Source organism: Acomys minous (genome assembly GCF_964271855.1).
Source record: "Acomys minous genome assembly, chromosome: 9".
Taxonomy (NCBI): domain Eukaryota; kingdom Metazoa; phylum Chordata; class Mammalia; order Rodentia; family Muridae; genus Acomys; species Acomys minous.
Window position 1 is genome coordinate 32,753,423 of NC_140490.1, and position 13,247 is coordinate 32,766,669.

Below are 13,247 nucleotides of genomic sequence, written 5' to 3' on the forward strand. Positions count from 1 at the left end.
TAACCTGCCTGCACTCCTGGAGACCTGCTGTGTCCCTAATGCCAAATAAACCCCGGTGGGACACTGTTCCTGACTTAATGATCTGTTTATCTTTTGTTTTATGCCCCATCGCTTGGACAGACTGCAAACACATTAAATGAAGTAATGAGTGCACCTTTGTCTTGTGAGACACCTCAAGACGGAACAAAAGAAGCCGAACATGTGTTGGGTACGCTATTTAACTTAAAGCTTTCATCAATTCCGAGTTAGCTAACATGGGTTTTCCATTTTGCAGAGGAGTCAGACACAAAGCATGTGAATAATTTCCCACGGGACCTGCAATTGGCAAAGAGTAGAGGTGGATCATAGCCCGGAGCACAGGTTCCCAGTTAATAGGTCACAAAGGCATGGGCCAGCAGAGCAAGGCAGGAGTGCCGGCAGTCCGACCCTCTTGGTTTGTGCTTGTGTTCTCAATCTCTTCCCTTTCTTTTCTTAGCAATGGGTGCTTTTCCTTTTCTCTGCATTGTCCCTGAAGCTAAGCTGTTTATTACACTAGAACACTGTGATCTTTGTCATGTCCTGAATCTTCCACTAGCATTCACTCAATTCTTCTATTTGTTGTCATTTTAACTTTAAAGACACACTGAACATCTCAATTATTTATACTCAGTGGGTAAAAGGAATAGAGTAGCATTCTCTGCCTTTTTCCTGTACCCCCGTTCACTGAGACAAAAATGTTTCCTTGGTTTTGGTCCATTACAAGATCACAGAATCCAGTGATGCCTGGTTAAGGAATGTATTCTTTGGCAAATCCCCAGATCAAAAGAAAGCATACATCTCCCAGAACAGTCACAGGCAGTTGTGAGCTGTCTGTTATGAGTCCTGGAAACCAAACCTGGGTCCTCCACAAGAGCAGTAACCACTGTGCCATCCCTCTACCTTCCTTGCTGGGTTCTAAAGTCACTACTATTCAATCATAGGAATCCACTTTTATGATCTTATATCAAATTTTGATGACTTTTCAAAGTTTCCAACATCACAGTTCAATTTAACTCCCCTCCCCACCTAATACCTCATGATAAAGATGCCATTTTCACATGAGTTCTCAGAAGATGGAAGCTATATGCCAGTCACATCAGTGAGTATACATGGATAGGAAGGAAGTGCATTTATTTGAGGTTCAATGTTGATGGGTTCCTGCATTCACTGGACCTTTAGAGCCTCCCTGGTGCATGAGAGGGTGTGACACTATTGCATGCAAAGTAAAGTGTGTGCTCAGAGTTCTGTCCTCAGGATATCTCAGGTCGAAAGCCAAGGGTACTAATGAGTACAGTGCAGATAGCGAGCCGAGCAAACTGTCTTCATCCTGAAGAAGTCTACAGTTCAGTGCCCTGTCTCTCACACAATATTATCAGAACACCCAGATGGCTTTTTGAAGCTCAGACTAGCGAACTGTCTCCAGAGTTTGAGGTTCAAAAGATCTGGATTGTGGTTGTAGAATTTTAATTCCTAACATGCTTTGAGATAAGGTGGGAGCTGTTCCTCCAGAACTAGATTTTGAGAGCCACTCATTGGCTGGGAAGTGGTCATATCTCACATCTGAACCACTGAGATGGAAAGGTACAGGACACCAAGTTATCCTCAAAGGATGCTCTTTCCCAAGGCTGGGATGGCTCTGGGGTTCCTTTTGTGAAAATTGCTTGTGGGCCATAGCTCACAGCTTTACAACATCTACTTTGAAATAGATTAAATAAATAGATTAAATATATATGAGTATGAAAATGTGTGGTACAGGGAGTGGGATGACTAAGTGAAACATCCAATATGTAATTCCATGTTGTGTTAATCTCCCTGGCCAATCTTCTTGGTCAGATAGCATGTAAAACCTTTGTCCTCAGAACACCATTTACTATACAAGAATACTGCAAGACCATAAAAGTGATCTTTGCCAATGTGTGTGGGAGACCAGGTCCTTTGAAGCAGTTTCAAATTGATACATCAGTTAAGAATGCCTTCTGAGTATTTTGGGCAGATCAGGACTTACTGTGGGTCACAAGAGAGAAAAAAAAAAAAAAAGCTTGAATTTAAGCCAGGCTGAGTGACATGGTTTCTTTCTACAGTTTCTGCCTTACTTGTGTGTCTCAGTGGTACCATGTTGCTGGATTTCTTCAGTTGTGTGTTATCAGTCTGCTACATGCAAGCACGTGGTCTGGTTTTTAGGAAGGCACAGCCTTAACGTCACTTACATATTTTGTGTAAAACATTTGTGCAAAGGACTTGAAAGAATTGTTTATGGCTCAAGTTCCCATTCCAGGTCTCATTCCAATTCTTTAGATGTATACAAGCATCTGGAATTCAGTTTCCTTTTGAGAGAGCTTTTGTGGGCTTTCTTAACTGTAGTCAGATAAGAAGAAAAGTGCAAGGCGTTTGTCTTCTCTGCTAAACTCGTTTCTACGTTAGCATCTTCTACTTCGAAAAACATAGAAGAAGAATCAAATCTTTGCATTGTTTGCCATTATTGGTTTAGTTCCATAGAAGGGAATGAACTTGAGTTAGTGATTAAGTTATGTAATTATATGGAAGGCGTGCTCTATATGAGCAACTATTTGTGGTGCATTGATGTTTCCCAAGATGCTCTACCTTACTGCCTTTCATCATTGTTAGGGACTGATAAAGCAAAGCTATTAATTGTTGCTAAATTAAACACATCATTTTTTTCTCTTGTTCTTTTTTGTTTGTTTGGGTCTTTTTGTTTGTTTTGTTTTGTTTTGACACAGGGCTTTTCTGTATAAAGCCCTGGCTGTCCTGGACCAGAACTGACCTTGAACTCACAGTAATTTGTCTGCCTCTGCCTCCTGTATGCTGGTATCAAAGGCATGTGCCACCTTTGCTCAGGTATATTAGCTTATTACTTCATAATGTCTTTAATTTCCTATAACTTCCAGTTGCCTTCTCTGATAGAGTGTGAACCACAATACTGTTTTATTTTCTGAAGTTTGACCTTATTGTTGGACGCTATTTCAATTTGCCTTTATACATTATGAATTTAGATGCTGATTAGCAAATAATTTGTGGATCAAAGAAAGCCATGAGAATGATGAGAAAGTAAAAAAAAATTTTTTCAAAATAAGGAAATATCTGGAATCCAGAGCTTGAGGTCTGCTTCTCCCCTTCAGGGCATCCAAAGACTGATACATACAGGTGCTGGACTTGAAGGAATGAGGCTTAGCCAGGCAGGTTGATCAGCAGGATCTTGATTGAATATGGAGTAGGGGTGGGTAACCTTCTCTGATACAGCTTCTTCAGTGACACAGTCTCTGTATTACAGGAAGGGAGCAGGGGTGAGGAATATATAAACCTTGGGGTTTCTGGGTGAGTGTGCAGTATACATCATTGGCTGGAGCTGAGGTGCTAGAAATGTTTCATTTACATGGAGAGGAATTCCAGGTGCTATCTGGACATGTCCTGGTCATCAGGCTGTGTGACTACCTCAAGGATGGCAGAGGTGGGAGTTGAAAGACTATGTTCATGGACATGCAGGCACAGAACAGGAAGGGCTCAATTCTTACTCCTGCCAGTCCTAAGATTGAGTTTGCTCTGGGTAGGTTCCTCTGGTGTCATGGTTTACACAACCCACAAATATCTATATATTCCCTACTTTCTAAAAAGAATTATAAACAGCAGATGAAGGAATACACTCATGTCTTATATCATAAAGAATTTCCTGGTGGGGAATTTGTCATCTCTATTTGTCAAGATGAATTCTTTAATGGGTGTGATAAATGGAAGGAAATTTAGTGCTCCTATATTTGAATCAACTTGTCCATTTGTAGCATCTGCTCCTAATTGTATCCTTGCATGTCCATTGAGTTTGGAATCTATCTTACTTAGCATTCTAATTTAGTCTTTCAATCTTTCATTTCACATAGGTATATTTAAGCATGTGTGTGGACTTAACATTTTATCATTTAATATCATTTTCTTGCTTTGCTTTTTTTTTAAAACTAAAGCCATCTGTTTAGTCAACATGGAAAATTGATTGATATGAAACCCAAAAAGTTCATAATGACAACTAAATAACAGATGACAAATTAGATAAGAACAAGTCATTAAGTTGGCCTATAAAAGGACAGCCATCTGCGCCACTAAGCCATCTTCCTATTGATGACAGTGATCATCTCCCGAGTTCATGACAGGAAAGAATTTATAGAAGAAGATGGGAAGCTTGTAAATTGAGAAGTCGAACTGGATGTTGGGTAATCAGTGCAACTGTTTTATCCTGGTACTGTATGACAAGTAAATAGACATTCTAAGAAAGTGCTTTGAGAACAGCCATTTCTCTGAGTTTCAACTGATGCAGAAAAGAGATACATTGGTGCATTGATGAATTCACCATTATTTTGTTAGGCTGTGTTATTGGTTTCAAAGGTTTATAAATTTCCTGCAAGCCTCTTATTGAGGCTACAGAAAACTGATTTATACTTAAAGTCCTGTGGAGTAGTTTAAGGTATAGTAATCACAGAATCATAGAAGTGAAAGGACCACGGGGCCACACAGGGCTCTTACTATCACCACAGTAGAGTCGTTTTACACTCTACTGTGTAGATGTACCAAACAATGACAAAACCAAACAGCTGTGGATCCTCTATAGATAATGGCATATTTTCAGTATAGTTCAACAAATCAGGCAGGATGTATATACAGATGCACCTAATTTATTGAGGGGATGCATGGCTACTATCAGAAACCAGACAGAATCAGCTGGCTCTCATAGGAAACTCTATGGTCTCAGCAGTAGACTAACCTCAATCACACTAGATGGATTTAATTTCTGATCTTTAAAATGGTCCTTTTGTTAGAATTAACTTTGGTGAGTGACTTTGCTGGACTTGGATTCTAATTCTGATCATCTGTTTCTTCATGCCCTTAGAGCCACCATATCCTAACTGATGCGCACAGAGTGAGATGTGTTGAGGTTGGACAGGATTTGAGACTTCAGGATAACTGTGACAGGAGATTTTTAAAACTAAGACTGTATGTAAAGGGACATGAAGAAGAACCTCATGTCTTTCAGTCCTGCATCTTATGTTTTTTAACATTTTTTTTGAGCTGGTGGACCACACATGTGTGGGCATGAGACATGTAGAATAAAAGAAATAAGGCACTAATGCATCTGCATTTTGTGAATAATGACTTATGCTGTTTATATGTACAGAATATTTTTGGTATGCACTTCGGCATTTTAAAAGTAAAACAGTATTTATATTAAACATATCTGGTGCCAGCTTCTTTTCTACTTCACTGTATGGCCACATTATTAAAAATGTAATTATTTATGATACACTTCACTGTATCATGTGCCATTTCAATATTGCTAGTTCTTTCTCATGGTATCTTTACATTCTGTCATGACAAAACAACCTTAGCATGTAAATCACTGGCCATCGTTGAATGCTTCCATGGAGATGTAGTAGGTAAACTAGCCATGATACATGTATAAAGTCCATCAAAGCTTTTAGAGCACATTATCCTGGTCTTCACCAGTAAGAGAAAACCTCATCATGCTATGAATGCCTTCTTTGCACATTTTTCAGTGAATCTATTAAAAAAATAAAAATCTTGACTTTAACCATGAATATGATGTCTCAGTTTAATTTGAATTATTTCTCTACTAAGATTGCCCTTTTTTTTTCATTTCTTTTCAGCCATTTCAATATTTTTATTGTGTGAATTGCCTCCTTTTTTGCTCATTTCATAGGTAGAGTTAATTTTAGTATTAATTTGTAACTCCCTTTTCATATTAAAGCTCTTAGGCTTGCAAAATGTCATATGTTTGCAAAACAAAAAGTGCTTGGTTCTTTGTTTGATTAATGCTATTATGCTAAACAACATTCATGTCTAATTTGTTGTCTAAATTAATTGAACAAAGGAGAGTAATTCAGCCTTAGACTGGCCAGCAGGATATGCACCATACCTGCTCTGACGTCTAGGACCTCTGGGCTCTGGGGGAAACAGGAACTCCTTTTGGTGGCTTTTAACCTTCAGCAGCTTTTGCAGCAAGTGGTGGAGTGCAAATGTTCTATTCCACCAAGCATGTGAGTCACAGTACTCTCTGGGTGGGTCACCATCATCCAAACAATGAAGTCCTTACCAGCAGACCCTCCCTTGTGAGCCAGCATCCTATTCAGGAGCAATTGGACAGGTTGAGTGTAGAAAGGAGAAAGTATTTTATTTCTTAGTAAATGGTTTTATATTTTCTTAATCATTGAAATGGTACATAAAGCCTCCAAAATATGAAGTCATAATAGAAATTGGCCAGGTAGATGGCTCTAAGGGGGTTAAGTGGTTGCTGTACATGTGTGAAGGACAGAGCTCAGATCAGAACCTAGGCCAATTGTTGGGTGGGCGTGGCACCTGGCAGTTGGAAGGAAGGCAGAGACAGGGGATGCCTGGGACAGGTTAGCCAACCAGACCAGCCTTAATGGGAAACTCTGGGTTCAACTGAGAATCCCTCAATGTAAGGTGGAGAGAGATCCAGAAAGACTCCTGGTGTAACCTCAGGCCTCCATGTGCACACACGCGCACACACACATACACACACATACATACATAAACATATTTCACACACATGCTCATAAATAAAATCAGTTTCCTTGAAGTTTCTTCAGTACGAATGTTTCAGGCTCATCTTATTAAACTCTTGAAATGTCACGAACAATCCAAAGTGCTTCACTGGAGATGATGGCTGTCTGGTGAGCCACCTGTTGTGTGACATAGACCCAACTGACAAGAGCAGTGTAAGTGGAGCACTGAGTGTCCGCTGCTGAATTGCTGGACTATTCTGACCAGAGGAAAGGAATCACAGGGGACACCCCTTATTTTTTTAATACCTAAAGAAACTGGATGAGTATACTTCTCAGAATAAATGTCTTTAGAAAAAAAAACCCACTTCTCTTTAAGTTAAAGTAATAATATTCACACACTGCTTGGAGCAATATATGAAAAAATTAACAGCTGGGTAGATTGGAGACCTCTGATATTTCTTCCAATTTTTAACATGTGTCAGGTTGTAAAATTTTCCATTTCCAATTGTTCTGTGTAAATCCCTTATCTTTGAAGACCCCTGCCTCGGGCTCAGAGTTAAAGGATTTAGTGTTTAGAAGCTTTTAGCATATTTTTGCCTTCATTATCCAAGTTTATAGTTACAGGTTCCCCTCCCAGCTCGGAGACACCATCAGGTAACAGATTTCTTTTATTTTCTCTTCCGATAGCATTTATCCAGCACCTTCTGTAGGCAGAATTCTCTCAAGTGCTAGAAATATGAAAATGAGAGGTATAATTGTGTGTGTGTCAAATTGCAGTTATTCCGGTGGATAGGACAGTCTCCTGAAGAGGTAGTTACAGCACAGGGCAGAAAGGAAAGTGACAGCTGTACAGGTTGTTACCAAAGCAGCAAGGGTTGGCAAGTTTCCAAAGTCTCCTTAAAGCAGTGATCCTCAACTGTTTTAGCAACCGTGGCCCTTTAGTACAGTTCCCCAGGTTCTGGTGACTTCCAACCACAAAGTTATTTTCATTGCTACTTCATAACTGCAATTTTGCTACTCTTATGAATCATACTGAAAACATCTGTGTTTTCTGATGGTCATAGGAGACCCCTGCAAAAGGGTCATTCTACCACTAAAGTGATTGTCACCCACAGCTTGAGAACCACTGCCTTAAAGTCAGGTCTTTAAAGCAAAGTAGTTACAGGGCATACACCTTGGTCATGTTTAAGGTTAGAAAATAAAGAGAATGTTTTCGTATATGTCGTTTTGTTGGTTTTGTAAGTTAGATATGAATAGAGAAGGCCAAAGATAATCGGTAGCTTCTCTGACAAGTGTCAGTGTTAGACTAAATGCCCTATATAAAGTCCAGTACAAGAGGGCAGCTGATCTGTGCCATCACTAGAGCACCACTGCCACACAGGGCAGTGATGAGGCACTGGCGCTGAGTGTCCCAGTCCAAAGAGGATTACAAGAGTCTATAGGTGTTGTCTTCAAACTCTCCTCACATGGCAGTGTTTCTAGCTTATTAGAGCTCATCAATTGCTTGATTTCTAACAATGTCACATTTTATTATATCTTTGAATATGCCAGGTGACTTTGCTCCTTCATCGTCACTATTTCTCAAGCCCCGCCTCTCTCTTCCTCTGCTGTGCATATCGTTATACAAGTGTTAAATCAAAATGAGAACGTGCGCCTCTCCTCTTGACTGCAAATGTAGTTAGACCAGGCATTTCTTCCTGTTATACAAGGTGACATCACAACTCAAAATGTCAGTCTCCTGTTACCTAAGGATCTTGTGTCATATGTCACTCAATGGATTACTTCCTTCACTAGCCAAGTCTTACTAGGAAAAGGAAAAGTCAGCTGAACTAAGTAATGTGTGCAGTGGTGGAGTTGGTTGCCATATGGGGGAAGGTTCCTTGTGTTAGTTTCTTTTGCTATGGAAGAGCCCACATTTAGTGTTGTAAAGGAGGACACACTTTTACTCATGGTCAGCTTCAGGTGTTTAATCCCAGTTCTCGGGGGCTGAAGTAGGAAGATTGACATCAGTTTGAGGCTAGCCTGCCTGTACCATGAAACCCTTTATGAACACCCACCTGCTAAAAATCAAACCCATACTCCCAGGCTTTACTTTGTGTCTCCACAGGGGTCGGGGTAGGGGGCCCACTAAGCTGCATGGCTGGGTAAAAGTCCTCAAAGCTCCCACTGGTTACTGGTTACAATCATTCCCTTGTGAGTTTGGCACTCAAGCACACTTGCCTGTGCTAGGGAGAACTCTACCATGAGTTTTTCATCAACTGGGGCCTGATATAAAGTTATAGTAGCCCCATGTTATCCTTTGTATGCTCTGCTTTTCCTACCCGAAGAGGAAGGACCATATGCAAGGCCATGAATACTGCAAGGAAGAGTGCCAAGGGTTACCCATTCCCCCGCCCCTTGTCATGGTCAATCCAGGGGAAAATATAGGTTGCAGGATGCCAGCACTTGTAGCCATATTTTAGCTCGCTAGAACACTGCAAGGATAAAGTAGAAAAATAGCTAGTCTGGGGGCAACCTGGCCTATACAGCAAGACCCTGGTGAAGGAAACAAGGGAAGGAGGGAGGGAAGGAAGGAGTAAGGGAGAGAAGGAGGGAGAGAGAGAAGAAAAAAGCAAAGGAAGGAAGGAGAGAAGGCAGGCAGGCAGGCAAGCAGCTGTGTTTATTGCAGTTTTTGGTTTGTTATAGTTTGTTCTCTTATTTTTGTTAGGTCGGCTAGGAGCAAAGATGACATTGTATTCTGGAAACCATGAATGCTTTAGCTTGTGTTTTATTTATTCAACACTGTAGATGATAGATTATGGCATCATTTAAAATTAGGGAGTTTTTTTTAAATTTCTGTTTCCTTTTAAATTAATTTTAAAACTCCAGCTTGGCACAGCAGTGTGCATCTAATCCAAGCACTCAGGAAGCTGAGGCAGGAGGATTCTCAGTTCCAGGCCAGTATGAACCATATAGTGAGAAATCAAAACCAGATCTCTCGTTACTGATGCTTCATATCAGAAACATGGTCTTCTTGCTAGACATGTACCCACAGCTCAGAAGGCATGTACATGCATGTATGGGGATCAGCCTGCTCTGTAAGTCAGTGTCCCCAGACCTCCAGTCACCCTATTTCAGCTGGCATTGGAAATGTGACTATTGCCTTTGATTCTTTCTACTCTGGTGGCCGTACAAGAGAAGCAGTAGAATAATATATTTTATTTTTAAGGAACATGGCCACTGCTACACATCATTCTTGCTGAGTGGGTCCCGCAGCAGCAATCCCATCTCTATCCTCTCGGAATGATAGCCACTATCCCTTTCCTTTACTTCTTTCAGCCATATAAGAGAGTCAATTGAGAAAGGCCAAGTCCTTGAGAGAGCAGAGGTTAGCATTGCCAGGGGCTTACCATCAGGGAGTGGATGACCCTGAGAGACGTGCATGCCATTAGATATTAGCATGACAAGAATAAGGTTTACAGTTTGTTTAACAGCCCAACTGGCTTTCCAATGTTTTATCTATTGTTATTTCTTTGGAAGACATTATCCATGGGGTGAGAAAACTTCAAAGGAAATGCTGGCTTTTGAAATGTGTTTTGCTTTGTCACAGAAGCCACATTTACTGGGTGTAGTGAATGCCTGTAATCCCAGCACACTGAGGCAAGGGGATAGCAAGTTTGCAATGTCAATTATATAGCAAGACTTTATTGAAAGGAAGAAAGAAAAGAGAGAAGGAAGGAAGGAAGACATGGAAGAACAAAGAGAGAAAGAAACTGTTGAAGGGTTTGGTTTATCATGGTTTATTCTGGGATACATTTATATTTTAGAGTTTGGTGCCCCAGTAAAAGTTACATTTGTGATAACTGTCTTAAAATTACTGTTGCTTATAGCTTATATATTCCAAAATTAGCTATGAAACCCTTCAGTTATAGAATTGGTCATAGTTTTATCTATGAGAAACAACTGGCATATATTTTAAAACTCATCTGGAGAACCAAACTTTCTTCATTGGACCACATGAAAAATACTAAGATATGACAGTGTCATTTCTAGTATGTGGTACACTGTATTTCTTTTCTTTTCTTCTTTCTTTTTCTAGACAGAGTTTCTTTCTGTAGCTTTGCTTGCTCTGGACTCACATTGTAGACCAGGCTGGCCTCGAACTCTGAGACATGCACCTGCCTCTGCCTCCCTGAGTGCTGGTATTGCAGGAGTATACCATTGTGCTTGGCTCACTGATTTATTTCTTCATCTGCTCACTGCACACAATCCTGCACCTTTCTAAATACGTAGAAAGATGTAGACAATTAGCAAGTTAGAGCTTGGATTTGGCAGTCTGGTAATTGCTTTCATGTTACTGTGTAACATTCTAATTTTGACCCCAGATATATAAGTCTGTTTCTGCTTTGTTTTCTTAGATGGGAAAAAGCTCCTCCTATACCCTTTATACTTGCTGTGTAGCTGAGAGCCTCTGATCCTCCTACCTACACCAGTGCATGCCGGGATAAAGACATAAATCACTGTGTCTGTTTGATACGGTGCTGGCCATAGAACTTGTAGCCTTGTGCATGGGAATCACATGCTCCACTCTCTGAGTTACGGTGCCTCTCCTGCAAGCCTTATTTATATTTTCTCATTAAAACATAGGGCACAAATAATGCTTTATTAATGGCTTTGGTAAAACATAGTGCTACTTCGGTTTCTATACAACTTGCTCCTCCATTTGGAGAGATTAAATCTCCCTACAGAGCCCAGTGGTGATGCACGAACCTGCTGGATGCTGCATAATGCCGTAGTAGCCATGCGCACGGGGTCGCCTGAGGTCATATGGGCAACTCTTTCGAAGTTAGCTACATTCATTCACATGTCTGCGACTTGACTGCCTGGTGATGATCTAAGCTGTTCTAGACTGTTGTCCTTGGATGGACTGCCTTAGCTATACTCCAAACATTTCCCATCCTGCAGCAATCTGGCCCAGGCATGCTCCCGTGCTGATCAGGGAGACAGGAGAAGCCAAACAGACATTCCAATGCTCTCCTGGCCTCTTCAGGATTGTGTTGGCTAGAGTGACACTGGCCAATCAGTCACATGTCTGGTCCAAGTGCTCAGGCCACGGCAGAAAGCACAGTGCAAGAACACCCGCTGTAAGATGTCCTGAGATAAGGGTCCTCATCTGTGTGCGCGTGCCCAAGCCCAATGCTGGTTGAGGTCTACTTCTGAGTGTATAGCCATGCACTAGGTGGATTTCTCAGAACTAGAAATCTAAGCTCTTCCAAAGAATTACAGGCTAGAAAGCTGGCATTCTCTTTTCCATCCGTGCTTTCTACTTTACTTTGCTTCTTATTTTATGTGTGGGGGAAAAAAAGACATCCTTGGTTTTAATATAGTCTCTGTAACCGTGATTAGAAACTATACTCCCAATAATATGTGAAAAGCTGCCGGCATTGTTGGAAAAGTGATGCACACGGGTGTTTGCTGTTTTGCTTGGGATATACTAGATTTTTAAAAAGTGAAGGAGCAGTTACAGTCCATCCTAAAAGCTCCTCTTGCTACATAACAGCCATTGTCCATTTAATTGTGCATCATTGCTGGACAAATGCTGCTCAACCTTCAGGTGTGGAAAGAGATTACAGACGCTGTATCTCTGATGCAAGGGATGAATAGGCACTGCTCCGGTGTAGGTTGGTGGTTGGTCAGTGGTGGTGTGTAGTCTGCTTCTTCGGGATGACTGATTTTGCCACTTTCTTGTAATTTCTAGGAAGTTACAAGTTACAAACTAACTAGGAAGGTGAGCAGGTTCAGTAAATGTCACAAACAAATATGGGGAAAAACATCAGTGATCTGAACACAGAATTCAGTGTTTTAAATTTGACTACAAATGCAAGAATTTTCTTGGCGCTGTGGACAAAAATTTCCTTCTTAATACCCATTTTCCTGTTTCCGCAGCCATTTGCATCTACAGTAAAGTTGGTGTGAAAGTATTACAGTTTTGTTTTGGTAAATTGCATGAGTAATCGTCCCCCCAGCACTTGCTAAGTTGTTGCTTCCTGTTTTAATGGCTGTAATATATTTGTAAACATGTTTCTAACTTACTAGAAAACATGTTGGTTCCATCTCATTTATTCGCAGACAACTTACTGTCTGTTGAATCTTCTGCTTCTTTTTTTTCTAATGACTCCTTTGAAATATTATTTTAATGAACCCATGAAACACATCATTGTATTCCTTATATTGTGGTTGGACTGCTAATGAGACTCATCCATTAACTAAATGGCTTTGTAGGCATTGCAAATGTAATAAATAAAGTTAGTCTGTGCGTCTTGATACTTTCTTGCTGATGGGCATACCACATGCTGAGAAGGTAATGTTTCATGACCAGGACAGTTCAATTGGTAGGCAGATTGGGAATCTTTGCATGAGAAAAAATGAGGAATATCATAAAAGCATAGTTGCAACTCTATTTTTTACTAATCAGGAGATAATGAATTTTGACTTCAGATGTTCTAGTTCATGATGATAGGCCAATAGAACACATTAAGTATGCACATATCCATAGGAAATGTGCTTCTTTGTAAATAAAGAGGAAAAGAAAATATATTGGAAAATCTCTCTCTCTCTCCCTCCCTCCTTCCCTCTCTCCTTTCTCTCTGTGTATCCCTGGGTGCATGTGTGCATCCATGAATGTGTCCATGTGTCTATGAGTGT